Source organism: Vulpes vulpes, chromosome 5 (assembly GCF_048418805.1).
Source record: "Vulpes vulpes isolate BD-2025 chromosome 5, VulVul3, whole genome shotgun sequence".
In the NCBI taxonomy this organism is placed as follows: Eukaryota; Metazoa; Chordata; class Mammalia; order Carnivora; family Canidae; genus Vulpes; species Vulpes vulpes.
In genome coordinates, this window is record NC_132784.1 from 31,330,448 (window position 1) to 31,347,801 (window position 17,354).

The 17,354-nt window shown below is 39.5% G+C and overlaps 1 long non-coding RNA gene across 1 annotated transcript; it reads left to right on the top strand.

The window, feature by feature from the left end:
* The first annotated feature begins 5,554 nt into the window (after positions 1 to 5,554).
* LOC112926872 (uncharacterized) lies at positions 5,555 to 13,823 on the top strand. The gene is made up of 2 exons (XR_003236423.2): positions 5,555 to 5,676; positions 12,863 to 13,823. It is a non-coding gene; the product is annotated as an uncharacterized lncRNA (long non-coding RNA).
* The last annotated feature ends 3,531 nt before the right edge of the window (positions 13,824 to 17,354 follow it).

Sequence of the window (17,354 nt, forward strand, 5' to 3'; positions counted from 1 at the left end):
TTGTTCCTGATTGCTCTTTTTCCTTCCCCTCTTCCCCTCATCTGGCATCTGTGAGTCTGGAGAGAGAAATATTTGGGGTAATGCCAGATTTTCCTAGGCCAAGTCATTATTAAAGAATGTAATTTATAGGGGTCAGTTTTCCCCCTGCTAAAAGCAAGTGGTATCCTGTCAACTCCCATGCTGGGGGTAGGCATGGCTTTGGCAAAACAAATGTTTTCTGTCTTGGAAAAAAAGAAGAACCCTCATGGATGACCCAGCAATATGTAGCAGACTTCAACAACTGCTTCTGAGTAGCTGTCAATAAAGAGTGTTCACCAGATCAGACACTTCCCATCAAACCAAGAAATTAGGGGAACTTGGGTCAGGGAGATCAGAACCAAGGACAGTAGGTTATCTTTTGGGGTGATATGTTAATCCATTTCCCCTCTTCTTCCACAAGGCATTTGCTGGAGTGAGCCATTGGGTGGGGGTGGGGGAGAAAATTGAGAAAGAAGTAGAAAGAAAGGAAGGTAAGAAGACTCTGGTACAGTGCTTCTCCATGGGGACTATCGACCTCTGGGAAGGATGGTTCGTGTTGGTGCAGGCTTTCCTGCACAATGGAAGATATTTCACATGTCTGATCCTGAATGCTGGAAGTTAACGGTAGTGAATGCCAGAAGTGCCCATCAGTCATTGGGATAAACAAAAGTGTCTATATGTCTATGGATATGGAGCAGTCCCAACCTCCTCGAGGTCTCTTGGAATCTATTAGGAAGGAAGGAACACCTAAGAGAGATTTGAGCGAATAATGGGTAGAGAATACTCTTTTACCACCAGGGGCGGTCAGACTTTGGAGGATGTGGAGACTTACTGGATCAAGAGCAACGCCTACTTCAGGATCCTCAAGGATTCCTAACACAGGGCAGAATGTCCATTGCCAGGGTCCCATGGGAGACATCCTTCATCCTCAACTGACAGGGATTTCTGAGCCCCAGCCAACATTAGATTTATTTTGCCATATGCACCTAAAATTCTGTTGGAGTGGGATTCTCTTACAAACCCTTAAATAACTAGAGTGTGTGACACATATGAACATCTGTGATGACATTTTCTTTGTGGTGACATTCCACTGGCCTGAGTAATACTACCTAAAAACATATGCTCTAGCTCCCTACAGCCTGTGCTTGCGACCAGGAATCACTTTGCTGAACACACTTATATAGAAAGATGGATACAGGAGACTCTTAGCATAGACTCAGATCTGCCAAGAGTATTTAATTTTATAAAAACAGCAACATGCATTGGTGTATTTAGGCTGGTTCTTTTACTTCTCTGAACCTCAGTTTTTCTATCAAACAGGGCTCTGGACACTTACTTTACAATATTGTAGCAAAGAATGTTTAAAATTATGTAAAGTATCTGGTGTGCATTTCATGATTCAATAAACACTAATTCCCCAGTTGGCCAGATAGTCCAGATAATTACCTGGAGTAAGGAAACTCCTTCGGACTAAAGGCCTTAAAGAGTTTGATAGACGTCTGTGTTCTCCAGGTATTTTCCAACTTCCTCATGACCTCGTGATTTTGCACAGCCATCACCAGACTACCTAGAAGAATGAGTCTTACCCTTATCTGGTTGATAACACATCACACTACAATTTAGGCTGGAGCATCAGACACATGGGGGTGTAAGCAAGAGAAGAGTTTCTGTAATTATAGAACCAAAGAAAGGGTCCAGTGTATGTTTCAATCTGGGCATCACATGCTAATTTTGTTCTAACAAGTTGGTAGAAACAAAGAAAGGAAAAAAATTCTGTGAAAACTATTTGTGCTTCAGGCAGCCCCAGCATTTATACTCCTCACTGCATGACTGAGCATTTGTTTGCTGTCATGTAAGATAACGGTGTTGCCAAAGACTTCCGAATATCTGGGAAAAACTCAAATAATTGGAGAGATTTCTTAAGAGGCATGAGGAAGTTACACAAGCCAGGGATGCCAGTGACCATATAAACATTAAGATGATAAAAATGAAGTTGGGATCCATGTAGTCAGATGTGAAAAGGGAACAGGCTGTTAAAGGTGCTTTTGCTGCTGCTCCTTCTTGCACACAGCCCTTACCAATCAGAAAGCTGCATCTTCTTTCGCCTCACCCCCATCTCTTTTGTTTCTTTCTCATCTTGTCACAACACAGCCCCTCTGTTCTTCCTTCACTTGGCTATCCCTTAGATCAGAATGGATATTAAAACATGTTTTGAGAAGTTTACGTAGAACATGAACCAAAAAAAAAAAAAAATTACAAGAGTTGCTGAGGCAAAAAATCTAGCAAAATCCCAATGTTCTCACTTACTAATTAACCCAGACAAAGGCACACTTTCCAAAACTGCTTTCATTTCATGTAAGAGTGCCAAAATTAATGAACTATTTAACTAATTTACCTCAGCTGGAGTCTCCAAAATGTGGTACCTAGTTCTTCGGAGATGCACTTTTATTTTTTTTTTAATAGAAGCAGAAAAACTGGGAAATGAGCCAACGGCTTCTGCCTCTCTTGCAATATCTTCTCTCTTGGCCCAGAGGTTAAATATACTCATCACAGACACAGGCACAGACATAGGTGACCTCATAGGGGCCGAAAAAGAAATTAGAAACAGCAAGAGAGGCAAAAATAAACACTGGATCATTGCTGAGATTTGTATCATACTTGAGCAAAGTAATCATAGCCGAGCGTGAACTGGACACTCACTATGCCTGTGTTGAGCCCCCGTGCTGAGCGCTTCACAGGTGTTATTTGTCTGTTCCTCATACAACTCTCAAAGGTCGGTGTGCCATGATGATAATAGCCAACACCCGTGAGCATCCATTACTGGGAGGTGGAGGTATCAGCGCTTTGTGAATGTCAACTCATTCAATCTCCATGAAGTCATGTCAGATAAGCACTATCTGACTCCTGCTTTACATAGAAGGAAATTAAGGCACAGGGAATTTTAGCAATTTGGCAGGGGTCATAGTTAATAAGTAGTGGACCTAGAACTTGAATCCAGAGAGAGTTGGTACCAAATAGTGCGGTAAACAACAAGTGATCATGTTATTAGCCTAAATTTCTCCTGGGTTAAAAGAATCGTTGGCATTTCATATCCAATCGTAGGCTTTATACCCAAAGCCGATGTCTTCTTGTTTGCCAAGATCAATATTACTGCAAAGAGAGACTAGAGTGACCCCAGTTAGGGAAGGAATGAAGAGTGAAATGTGGAGAAGATGGGTAAGGACATGCCCCATGAAGGCAGAAAATGTGGAAGGTGAGGGAAGACCTGTCACCAGACACCTAACTGGAGGTGCACTCTGGCGGATTTTAGGTGGAAAAGCTCATCATGCCTTTACGGTGTCTTCAGCCTTGATTCCCGAGGGACGCAGTCCTGAGTTGCTTGGTGGCAGCAACTGGGTTCTTCTATCATCCTTTCCCCCCTAGCAGCCAAGAGAGGGAGCATTTAAAAGTATAAATCAGATTATGAGGCTCCCCTGTTGGGAATCATCCAAAGCCTTTTATCTTCTTTGGAATAAAATGCAGACTCCCCACCCTACTGCTCAGGGCCCTGTGTGACCTGCCCTTTGCCTAACTAGGTGGAACATTTTAGTCTTGAAAAGGATATTACCCACTGGGTGTATGTTACTTAGCTGAAAATGTCTTCCTTAGTATAATATTCTGGACTACCACACGTGCTGGGCAAAATTTTTTTTTTTTAAGATTTGTATTTATTTATTCATGAGTGACACACACAGAGAGAGAGAGAGAGAGAGAGAGAGGCAGAGACACAGGCAGAGGGAGACGCAGGCTCCATGCAGGGAGCCCGACGAGAGACTCGACCCCGGGTCTCCAGGATCAGGCCCTGGGCTGAAGGCAGGCACCAAACCACTGCACCACCCAGGGATCCCCAATGCAGAAATTTACATTTACATGCTCAGTAGTTTTTGGAGATTTAACTGAAAAATCACTCAGTTTTTTTTTCTAATTGTTTAATTCTACTGTTTGCCCCTGTGCACTGCCCCACAACTGTAAGGCTCATAGTTGTAAAATCACATCTTGGTTTCAGGGTACTAAGCCAAAAATACACAGCAAACCCTTTCTTAAAGCAAGAGAGGCAAAAATAAATATATATATTTATTTATATATATGAATTTTATTTATATATAAATATATTTTAGATTATAAAATGAATTTTATATATGAATGTATATGAATTTTATTTATATATAAATATATTCTAGGTTATAAAATATATTTTAGATTATAAATATATATATATATATATATTTTTTTTTTTTTGAAATATCTTTTAGAGTAGCCCCTGAACAAATTCTATGTTGATTGGGAAGGAGATCAGCATATGCTACTCCAAAATATACCACTTTGGCAGAAGAGCCTTGAGCTGAAGCCAATTGAGAATCCACAGATGCAGGAAGAGTTCTCGCCCTCCTCTTATTTGCCTAAAAGCAAGGCCTAAGTACATTTCCCTTTGAGCAAGGAACCCCCCTCCATTTCCCCACCCCCGTATCAAGAGAGAAGAGCACCGCTTATCTTCCAAGATGGGGAGTCTGTACCAAGATGAGTTTGCACAAACAGACCTCAATAAACTAGACCCCTCTCTTCCTAGTTCCTCTATATGTTTCCTAGTAACGTCCCCACAATGTATCATCCGGGAAGCCTTCATTCCTTTGTTGAGAGGGTGTACATAAACCCCTGAATCTAACTGCTTCTTTGAGTATCACTTTCTTCTGTGACCTCCTCTGCAAATGAATGTTAATAAAAATTGTGTACTTTTTTTTTTTTTCCTGTTAACGTCTTTTGTTCATTTAATTTGTAGGCCACCAACCTCAACCTATAAGGGTGGAAGAAGAGTTTTTCCTCCCTAACAAATACATTTATACTTGTCATAGGATTTTTAAATGGAACCAAGGGACATTAAATACCATACTCTGAAGGAGTCTGAAGGAGTACGCTATAGGCAGAATTAACAAAGGGGTATCACTTTGTTAATAACCTTAATAAAGGTTAACCTTTAATAAAGGTATAACTTAACCTTTCACCCACATCGAGGGGATAACTGGTGGGGTTTTCAGAGAGGTAAAGGTGTTGGTGAGTTTTGGGTCTTTCTCCTTCACTAAAAGAGGAGTGGAGATGATATAAATGAATATTTCCTTATCTTCATCCAAAAGAGATTAAAAGTGTCAAATAAAAGTAAATTCATGCTTAAGTAAGGAGAGGCTTCATTTAAAAACTTGCAGTAGTGGGAATCCCTGGATTGCTCAGTGGTTTGGCATCTGCCTTTGGCCCAGGGTGTGGCTCTGGAGTCTCAGGATTGAGTCCCTCGTCGGGCTCCCTGCAGGGAGCCTGCTTCTCCCTCTGCCTGTGTCTAGGCCTCTCTCTCTCTCTCTCTCTCTCTCTGTCTCTCATGAATAAATAAATAAAATCTTAAAAAAAAAAAAAAAGCTTGCAGTAGAAAGAATGCTCTGACCTCAGGATCTGCAAGGCTCTGAAAATTAAGTAGAAAAAAGATTTTCTTTCATAGTGAGGAGTAAACAGGAACTCTGTGGGAAGCAGGGCAAGTGGGGGATATGAGCAGACGATATAATCAGGGAAGTTTAACAGGGAATCAGGAGATCAGCTGATTCTTAGACCGAACCATGAGAGGGGCATGTTTTACAGGTAAGTGCTTGCTCAACCTTGGAGGCATCCCAAATTTAGGGATTTATAGGGAGGAGAGGAGCCCGACTAAAGTTTGGTCAAACCAGTTTACTGGGTAATGAGCAGTGTAAGCCTTTGGTCAAAGGGAATTACCAGAAGAGCTTACTGTATTTTTGAGGAGACACAGTGGACTGGGGTCTGCTTTCTGTGTGAGAAATACGTAAATTGAGAGGCTGGCTTAAAGTGGCCTGTGGCAGCAAGAAAAGGGGGGCTACTGTTTAAAGAAAATAATTGCATTTAGAGCTAATTGAGCTAGAGAATGTGGGGTTTTCCCCTGGCCTTCTTGTGAAAGAGATCTTAGCTAACAGGACCATCCGGAAGAATAAACGGACTCTGGCAGAGCAGCTGATAGTGCTACTAGGTTCTCAAAGGGGGAGTGAGAAGGGTAAAGGAAAGAGGGGGTAGGAGATCCTCAGAGATTGGGGTCTACAAGGAACTCATGAATGAACTTCATGAGAGAATGAATTTGTTTTCGATTCTTACCAGGTTCAAAAAGCGCCGGTACCAGTCACACATGATGAACTTTCTTGTCCTGGTGTGCTCTCCTTGTACTCCCCTACTCCTTCCCTAGGTGTCATATATTGGTTAGCAAGATGTATAAGGAAGGAAAACCTGGCTGTCGAAGGCTGACTGCTGGAAACTTTTAAATTAAAAGCAATAATCATTCCAGTAACCAAACAAGGAAGGCAACAATTTGGAGCCAGAAAAACATACATGCCTAACTTTGGAGATTAGTGAAGCCATGAAGTAAAATGACCTAAACTTGCAAATCATTCATCTAAAAGTGCCATCAAAATTAAGGATAAAGTTTTAACATGTAGGTTGCATTTTTATTTATTAAACGTCATTGTCAAAAATATCAAGTGTTCTTTAATCACTGATAAGGCCTTGCCCCTTACTCATTTCTCCATACCACAATGGAGACAGTGATTTTCCTTTCATTTGGAGAATATCCCTGTTAACATTTGGTTCACAAATACCCCAGACTGTTTAGAGAACTACAGAGAAGTGTGGAAGCAAAGCAGTGAAATCGCTGAGTCACCCCTTAGCATCCTCAAACCTTTTTGAATACCTTTGACTGAATCCCAATTAATAGAGCATGATGGCTAATTGCATCAATTCTCTTTCTGCCACAACATTACCCCTAGGGTTGCGTTTCATAGAAACTTCCCTTATATCTCTTCTACAGTATTTTGAAGTCTCCTTATTGATTTCTTTCAGAGGGGCTCCCTTGCGATATCACGCTAACCTCATCGAATACCGACACCCGGCTCACTTGAGGATAATCGATGATCTATTCTGGACCTGATCAAATTGCTTGGTGTTTCTGTGATTATGCAGCCTCCCGGACTGAGAGCAATCAGGCAGAGAATTATCAGGACATTGACAGATTAGCCTCATCAGTTACCTGCTGTGACCACCAGCTTTTTGTATATTAATAAGGAAAAAATAGCCTGCTGATTGTCATTTAAATTACATGAGGATATATTTGTCTTTCGGAACTCCAAGGCATTTAAATGTGATGTAAGATCAAAATTCATTAAAGAAGGCCAAGAGATGTTCCAGCAAACATTTCCCGAGGGGCTGAAATATAACAGCTGCACAGTAGAGAAGATAAGTACATTTTGTGCTTAATCATTTTCAATATGAAACAGTTTAATCCAAAAAATGTTTATGTAGCTCTTGACTGTGGGCCAAGTATTGTGCTGGGGCCTGTGAATTCAAGGGTATCCCGTGGGCACATACCTTCCAGGGCACCCTGGTGGCTTCTCCCTGCCAGGTCTGCAACTCTTCCAAGAGCCTTTGGCCGTGGGACATGCTCAGGGTGCATGCAGGGGGAACCAGGCTGGAGGAACCAGGGAGTTGGTGCCCCTGGGAACAGCCCCACTCAGTCACAAGTAGGGGCTTTCTTGCCCGTTGGGGGGGACAACTCCTGAGTGGATGCCATGCCATCTCTTAGAGAGACCCAGGAAGACCGCCTTCAGTAACCCAGAGTGCTTGATGCGCGTGAACTTACCCTACATTGGCTTTCTTCCCCCGCCTGCCTCACTTCTCCACTCTTCTGATGGATGCTTCCTGGGATCACTTTCCAAATTAACCACTTGCACCTGAATCCTGGTAACATATTGTGCTTCTGAGGAACTCACCCTAAGACAGCAGATGAGCGCAAGGCAAGGAGAATAAGCAGCCAACTGCCCAGCTTGTTTAAAGTAAAAAGAGTGTATAAGGGAAATGATAGTGGGAGCAATAAAGTTTATGGCTTTTTACTCTGTGTCAGGAATTATGAAAAGCACTTTTACACATTCTATTGCGCTTAATAATCAGAAAACAACTGTAAGATGGGTACTCTTGTAACCCAGAGGTACAGAGAGATTAAGTTGTTCAAGATCACACATCTGTCCAGCGGGGAAAGCAGAATTCAGCGGCGGTTCTTTGAGATGCAGACACTCTTCTGAAACCCATTGCTCTTCCGCTTCCCTAACGTTGTGTAGTTATTAAATGCCAATCTGCAGGGCTTCTACCTACCTGAAGAGGCACTCAGTGGCCCTAGAAGATCCTGAGATAATTGAGGAGCAACATAGGGGATGCCTTAGGTTGGTCGGTGACTCTAACAAGAAAGAGGAGTATTAACACTGTGAGCAAAGCCGTGGTCTAGAAACATCAGAGGACTCCAGCCGTCCAGGACCTACCCTCAGCGCATCTGTAGTCCATGTGTGGCCACTGTTAGGGGAATAAAAATCGAAATTTAGGTTATGATTCCATAGACAGACAAACCTTAGTCAGAGTCCTGGCCCCATCATTACTGTTTCTGAGATTTTTTTTTTTTTTTTTTTTTTGAGATTTTTGAGTGAGGGGAGTTACCTCCATTCTTTGAAACTCAGGCTTATTACTCGTAACAATACAAGTTATTTCATGAGGTTGGTGCGAGAATTATCAAAACTAACATGTCTAAAGAACTTTCCTCTAACTTGGTATGTTCAGTGTATGTTAGCCGTTATTCATGTGAACCATGTCTTACGCACGTGGGCTGACCTTTTTCACGTCTCACAACATGTAGCCTCTTCCCAAAATTCAACACTAAGTATGGTGCTGCTTTGTTGATGATTTGTGGGACTAATACCCAGAAAAAGAGATGAATTCTTGGCAAGTTGTCCTCGGAAGACCTGGTTCTCTGACCCTTTCTTACTTAGCTGCCAGAGTCTTGTAACTGCCACATGGGGAGCAGAGAGGGAAGGTCCTGCTGCGAGTGTGTCCTGGCATGTGTGTGATAAGGCCCTCTTTCTGACGGCCCTGCAAGAGGTTCTAGTGGGAGTCCTTCTGAAGGCCAAGCTCATGGGTGCTGCTGCTGCATCTTGGCATGTGCAACACTAGACGGAAGTCAGAAAGGGCATGCTTAACTAGTAAAAGGCAACTAGTGGAATAATCCACAAGTTTGGTGCCGACTCCATATGGCTTGGATTTTAAACTATTATAAAACATCCTTCTATAATACCCTTTATCTTCATATAAAACCACTTTTTTTTTTGTCTTGAGCGGAATTTGGAGCATGTTTTTCTGCAAATTATCATTCATATACTGGGGGATATTTTTCATTGCCGTGCAATGTGATCAGGTGTGAAGGGTGTTTTAAGCACTTCGTCCCAGCCTCTGCTGGATCTCATGGAGGAATCCAGAGAAATGCAAGCCACATTTCCTTCCGTAAGAAGCCTATAGTCTCACTAGGGGGAGGAAAAGAAGGAACTAGCATGCATTTAATGTAGAGAAAGAAGGAAATGGCTGAGTGGGAATGTTCTAAGGAAAAGGGAAATGCCACATGAGCTTGGGTGTGTAAGATGGTTGTGATTTAGGTGAAAACCTAAGGTGACATTTGTGAAGCAAGGAACAGCATGGACAAAGGTGGGAGAAAGAATAGGAGACCTTTGTGTGGTTGACAGGGGGCACATTGGCCTGGCAGGGGTGGGCATCACTGAAAGTATATTTGGGGAAGGGAAGTGGACTCTCACTGGGGTGGCTTTCCTGCCCGGGGCAGGCGCTATCCTCTGAACATTGTTCCAAGCTCCCATCTTCTCCCTGCTGTTGATGCCACAGGATCCCAGCCGGCCTCCTGGGATCCAGCCTGTACTGCTTATATCCAGTGAAGTCATAGTCTAAAAAAATACTGAACTAACTCTGTCACCTCCCTACTGTAACCCCCTCCAAGCTTCCTTCCCTTTGCTACTGGGAGAAAGATAAGACCTTCAACAGGGTTTGCAAGGCCCTCGTTTCTGCCGACCTCCCAGCTTCATCCCACCTCCCTCACAGTCTCCGGCTGTCCCCCTTTCACACTGTCCCCTCAGACACTTTGTTCAGCCACACTGGCCTTGAATCAGTTCCCCGGTGAGCCGTTCCCCCCCCCCCCCCCCCACTGGAAGCTTTGCCTGTGCCACTTCCTCTGTCCAGAAGGCTCTTCTCCACTTACCTCTTTGACTTATTCACCAATCTCTATCTTACATAGTGCAGCTCACACCTCTTCCCAGGGGTGCTTTCCCTAACTCCTCAGACTGTATCCTATGTTGTATGCTCACGAAACACCCTGTGCCTCTGTCTCAGAGGACACATCTCAAGTCATGCTTACCAGTTGATTTCCCTGTTTTAATGCCTGTGAACACCACGAGGAAGAAAACACCTCAGTTTGCTCTCGTTGTTTCTCCTGCCTGTAGCACAGTGCCTGACAAAGAGTCAACAAAACCCCCCTAGGTTAATGGGTGGTTGAGTGACTGGATGGGTGACTGAATAATAAATTGACTCTCAAGAGTTTGGATCAAATTTGATATCTACTTTCTCATTATTATCAAGTTTATCTGAAGACTATTAGTTGCTTTATTCAAGAGCTTCCTATGCCCGTCCTCAGCCAGTTAGCTATTTCTAGAACCAGCTATTTCTAGAACCGCTGTGTATGAGTTGTGAAACCAATTCAACACTCGCCCTTATCTTTGATTCCTCTGAGTCTTGCTTGTTTTAAAAATTGTGAGAGGAGAGTAAACACACCAATTTTGTGGTTTGGTTCATGTTTTACTTTATCTCTTATTCTGAACATCTAAATGGTTTGAAAAACCAAACTTTCACATTTATATTGCTATTTTCATTGACAGATTTCTAACAGCTTTAAAAACGTGTATTGGTACTTAAAATAGCATTGCCAACTACAAAAATATATCGACATTAAAGCTCTTTTTAGATATAGATGCTATTCACAGTTTCCCAATACAGCAGGAACAGTTTCAGATACAGATGGGGATTTTGATTAAACCCACTAAATTGACTAATGGTGAATTCCTCCAAGACACACCTGTCATTCTAAACCCAACAACAGCAATGTTTGGTCAAAGAATACATGGATTTAGGGAGTTCTGAAAAGTAAAGGATTTGAAACATTTGCAAAGAAAAAAAGGCAGGATAACGTTATCTATTGCTGACTTCTTCAGAAATATAATTGGATCTTCAGCTCCACATTTCTTCCTAATATATATATATATAAAGCTATACATTTTCCTTTAAGCACAAGTTTTTGCTGTACCTTGTGAATTTTTTATGCCATATTTTATTTTCACTTCAAAACATTTTCTAATTTCTATTGGAATTCCTTTATTTGACCATGTGTTCTTTACAAATGTATTGCTTAGTTCTCAAGCATGTGACCACTTTCTAGTTACGTTTCTAAAAAATTTACTATTGATTTCAACTTTTATTCCACTGTGGTAACAGGACATTTTCTATGATTTCAGTCCTTTGCAATTTGTTGAGATTAGCTGCATGATCTATCTGCAAAAATTTAGTTTTTGTAGATGTTCTGTGGGCATTTAAATACATATACTTATATGTGTGTAGTATTATGCATATGTTAACTAGATCAAGTTTGTTGTGTTATTCAAATCTCTTATGTCCTTCCTGTATTTACTTTAGTCTGTTTTATCAATTACTGATAAGTGCTCACTAAAATCTCTTAACTGTACTTGTGGACTTGTCAGTTTTTACTTACTATATTTTGATGATGCATACATGTTAAGAATTATTATGTCTTCTGGGAAGATAAGCACTTTCATCACAGAATGTCTCTATCACCTTTCTTTTAACCTCTTATGATTTCACCATAGCTATATCAGGGTTTCTTATTTGGTGGGAAGATCATTTTACATGGTTTTTCTATTTCTATTCTTTTATTTTCAACTTGTCTTCTTATATTAAATTTGTGATTTCTAAACAGCATATAGCTTTTTTAGTATCTTTTCTTACAGTCTCTGTGTTTTAAGTAGAATATTTGGCTTGCTTACATTTAGTGTATTTGTTGATATACTTGATTTTTCTTTGTCCCACCTGATATTCATTACTAGTTTCTCTTTTCTAGTCATCTTTTGGGTCAATGTATTTCATTTCCCATTTCTCTCTTCTGGCTTGCAAACACATATTCTTTGATTATTCATTTAATGGTTACACTAGAGATAATAATGTGCATCCTTAACTTTGTTAGTGTCATCTGTAATTTAGTACTTTTAAACTTCCTGACACTGCATAGATGTTAAAAGACTTGTTCTTCCATCTTTTTATGCTGTACTTGATGTGCATTTCAATTCTGTCTATATTTTAAATCTAACATGTCATTTTTATTGTAATATAAAGTCAATAGCAACTTAGATTTTCTTTACATATTTACACTTTTCAGTATTCTTTGTTTCCTATAATCCCATATCTCCAACTGAAATAATTTTTCTTCTACTTGAAGAACCTTCCATTAGTATTTCTTTTAGTATAAATCTGGTAGTATTTTTTGATAGAAAATATGTTTATATTGCCTTTATTTTTTCTTCTGTACATTTTAAGAGCTTTTTATTTTGTTGCAATTATACATTCAAAAGAAGTTACAAAACTGGTATAGAGAGTTCCCATGTAACCTTTATCCAGTTTCTTCTAATGGTTGCATTTTGCACAGTTTTGATAGAATTTTAAAGCTGTCTTCCCAAGATTCCCATCCCTTAATTACCCAAACACTAATCTAGATACTGCTGTGAAAGAACTATGCATATCTCATAAAATTTATGTATCTTAAAATAGGGACATTATCCTGGCTTGTCTAGGTGGATCTAATCTAATCATTCATTTTTCTTGAAAGGAGAGAAATTCCTCCAATTGGAGTCAAGAGAAACAAAGGAGGAATGAAGCAAAAGGAGAGGTCAGAAGATTCAGAGTGAGAAGGACTTTATCTGTCACTGCTTTTTTGAAGATAAAGAAAGAAGTCCATCAGACCAGGAAGTACAGGCAAGCCCTGGAAGCTAATTGACTGCAACCAATAGCTAGCATGGAAACAGAGATCTCCATCCTATAACCACGTAAAACTGAATTTTGTCAATAACCTGAAGGAGCTTGAAAGTGGATTTAACCCAGAACCTCTAGAAAGGAGTTCAACCCCGCCAATACCTTGATTTTGGCTCCATGAAACCAGGAACAGGGAATCATCTGAGTCGTATTGTGCCCAGACTTCTGACCTACAGAAGAACCATAAGATAATAAATTTGCATTGTGTAAGAACACTAAATTCATGGCATTTGTTACTTAAACGATAAAAAATAAATATAACATCCATTTTACAATATCAAATCTAGGAATTTGATATTGGCACAGCATATGTGTATAGTTCTATGACATTTTAGCATATGTAAATTTATGGAACCACCAATGCAATAAAGATATCATTACAAAGATCTCCCTCACATTACCCTTTTATAGTCACATTTCCTTTACCTGATCCATTTCTAATCCTTGGCATCTACTTATCTCTTCTTCTGATATATAATTTTTAAATTTTTAAAAATGTTATATAAACAGAATCATCTTCATGTGACTGAAGATGGTCCCCCCCCCGCCAACGGAGCATTATGACCTTAATAACCATCTAAATTGCTACACGTATCCAATTTTTTTTTCCTTTTCTTTTCCTTTTCTTCCTGTGGTATAAAACATGCAACATAAACCTAAATGCAACCATCATAACTATTTTTAAGTGTAGAGTTCAGTAATGTTAAGTATATTCTCATTGTTGTGAAAGAGATCTATTAAACTTTTCATCTTGCAAATCTGAAACTTTATACCCATCAATTAACAATTTCCTCCCCCTCCCCAGCCCCATTTTACTTTCTATTTCTATGAATTCGACTCCTTTGGTACCTCATATAAATGGAATCATGCAATGTTTGCCTTTTGTGACTAACTTATCTAAGCATGAAGTCCTCAAGTTTCCTCCATGTTGTATTTTTTATTTTGAGTACTATTTTATTTTTATTCATTCATACTATGAATACACCACAGTTTGTTTAGCCATTCACCCATCAAAGGACATTTTGGATGTTTCCAGGTTTCAGCTATCACAAATAAAACTGATACAAATATTTGTGTACAAGCTTTTGTGTGGACATAAGTTTTTATTTCTTTGGGATAAATGTCCAACAGTGCAATTGCTAGGTCAGATGGTAAATGAATGAATGTTTTATTTTTTAATTTTTAAAAGATGTTTATTTATTTATTCATGAGAGACACAGCAAGAGAGAGGCAGAGACACAGACAGAGGGAGAAGCAGGCTTCCTGCGGGGAGTCTGATGTGGGACTCGATCCCGGATCCCAGGATCACGCCCTGGGCTGAAGGCAGATGCTAAACCACTGAGCCACCCAGGCATCCCTGAATGAATGTTTTAAAGAAACGATTAAACTATTTTCCAGAGTAGTTTACATTTTACATTCCTATCAGCAATGTGTGATGAATCCAGTATCTCCACAAAAATTAGTATTTTCACTTAAAAAATTCTTCAGCTGTTCTCATGGATGTGTAGAGATAGTGCATTGTGGTCTTATTTACATTTCCCTAGTGGCTAGTGATATTGAACATCTTTTCATGTGGTTATTTGCCATCTGTACATATTCTTTGATGAAATGCTTCATCATGTCTTTTGCCCATTTTCTAATTTGATTATGTGCTTTTTGTTGTTGTTTGCCATCAATTTTTTTATAGCTCCTTAAATGTTCTAGATATAGTTCTTTGTGAGATATGTGGTTTGCATATATTTTTTTCTAGTCTTTAGTTTGCTATTTCAAACTCTTAACAGGGTATTTCCAGAACAAAATTTTAGTTTTACTGAAGTCTAATTTATCAATATTTTCTTTATGAGTTTTACTTTTGATTTCATGTCCAAGAAATCCTCACAAAAGGTCCTAAAAATTTTCTCTTATACTATGTTCTAAAAGTCTATTGTGGGATCCCTGGGTGGCTCAGTGGTTTAGCACCTGCCTTTGGCCCAGGGCATGATCCTGGAGTCCCAGGATCAAGTCCCGCGTTGGGCTCCCTGCATGGAGTCTGCTTCTCCCTCTGCCTGTGTCTCTGCCTCTCTCTCTCTCTCTCTCATGAGTAAATAAATAAATAATCTAAAAAAAAATATAAAGGTCTATTGTTTTACATTTTCCATTTAGATCCGTGACCCATTTTAAGTTACTTAATTTCTATGTAAGGTCGTGATTTAGACTGAGGTTCATGATTTTGCCAATGTCTATCCATTATTCAAATATTTTTTAGTCATATCCTTTTTCTCCTCTACTCCTAGGATTGCTACAACACGTAATATTTGATATTTCACTTCCATAGGTTTCTCAGGCTCTGATCATTTGTTGTTATTTTAGTCTATTTCTTTCTGTTGTTCAGATTGGGTAATTTCTATTGTTTTGTTTTCAAGTTCACTAATTTTTTTTCTCCTCTGTCCTTTCTATTTGCTGCTGAGCTATCCAATAAGTTTTTTGTTTGGTTATTGATTCTTTATGTCTTCTGTTTCTTTGCAGAGACTTTCTATTTATTTGCCAAGATGTTGTATTTTTTCATTTGTTTCAAGCATATTTATATTACAGCATCTGTGCCATATTGGTGTTAGTATCTGTTGGTTGCCATTTCTCATTCAAATTGAGATTTCTCTGATTCTTGTTATACCAAGTGATTTTTAAGTATACTTGTGTGTTTTGGGTACTATGTGAGACTCTGGATCTCAGTCAAATCTTGTGTTTTAGCTGACCTCCTTTAAAGCTGGGGTGGTAGGGAGAAGAAGGTGCCACCTCATTATTGATAGGGAGGGGGAGAAGTCCAGTTCTGTTTTCTTTCTTTCTTATTTATTTATTTATTTATTTATTTATTTATTTATTTATTACAGTTCTGTTTTCAACCTCTTTCAACACGCTGACAGGGGAGCGATTCCTTATTATTGCTAGGCAGAAATTCTGAAAGTTCTGGCTATCCACTAGGCTTTTGAAGTGCCATGCTGGCTGGGAAGGGCAGACATGCTTTGGTACTGCTTACCATTGGCTTCCAGCAACACTGACACTGTGGTTGGGGGACTCAAGGGCAGAGGGAGGGCGGGCCTCATTACACCTGGAAGGTGATAGAATTCCTGACTCTCCAGGGAGTCTCTTTTGACACTTCCCCAGTGGGGAGAAAACCCCATTACTGATTGGTGGGGGTGGAATTACAGGATCTTCCCTTCCCCCGTGATTTCCACTGACACCACTACTAGACGGAGGCTTGTTACCAGTTGGTAGGAATGTAAGTCATGTTTACCAATTGATCGTCTCAGACATCACCATGATGGGAGTTGATGACATTAGTTATAGGTACATAAAGTGAAAGTCCAGTCTCCCCAGCTGGCCTGTGTTGGTAGAGGTGGGGTTGGGATCAGGTTTTCCTGAGTTGTTTGCTTTAAGGAAGGTGATTCTTGTATAGAATTGTCTGTATTGCTAGGCTGACCTTTTCCTGGTCATTTGGCTAGAAAATGGGCTTTCCTTGAGACTCTGCTGTTTGTACCCATTGGTATTTTGTGATGCTCCTTTAGGTTGTTTATTTGATTATTTTCCCACCCAAATAGCTATTAATTAGGATCTTAAATGTTTGTAACATAGATTATGCTAGAAATTTAAAATAAAAAGCTTTATACCAATGTCATTATGGAAGGCTAAGGCAAATATCTTCAAAGTTGTGACTCTTAGCTACTAAAGCCAAAATTCTACTAAAATAAGGTGTTTCTACTTTATGATCATAATGAATAAAGTGTTTTTCTTTTAAATCCATGAATGATTGGGATGGGTTCAAGTCAAATATTTGCTTAAACCTTTTATCATTAACATATAATATTATATAAGATATAATAGCAATTTTCTTGATATGTATCATAGATTGTGAGGAAAATAAGGGAACCTGGCAACAAAAATCTTCTTGGATTTAGTATTTAGAGCTGAATAAAATATATTATTTTTAATTTAATATTTATAAAGCAGTCCAATATCCTGTGGGTGGTAGCAAAGAGCATATGAGGGTAGAAAGACAATGGCATTCACCTCATATCATCTGCATGAAAATCCTTTTGGCAAAATAGTCTCAAGTATGGATTGCACATCAAGTATTTGTTTTTACTTGATTTTCAGGTAGGAACAGTTCTGGAATAAGGCACCTCATCTTAACATTTTCCAAATAACCATCATCTAGGATTTGTTCAAACAAGAGACAGTTCATAATTACCTCAGAGGTTGTTGCTCTTTGAAGTAGGAAGAAAAGGCAATAGAAGCCAGATTCAGCCATCAAG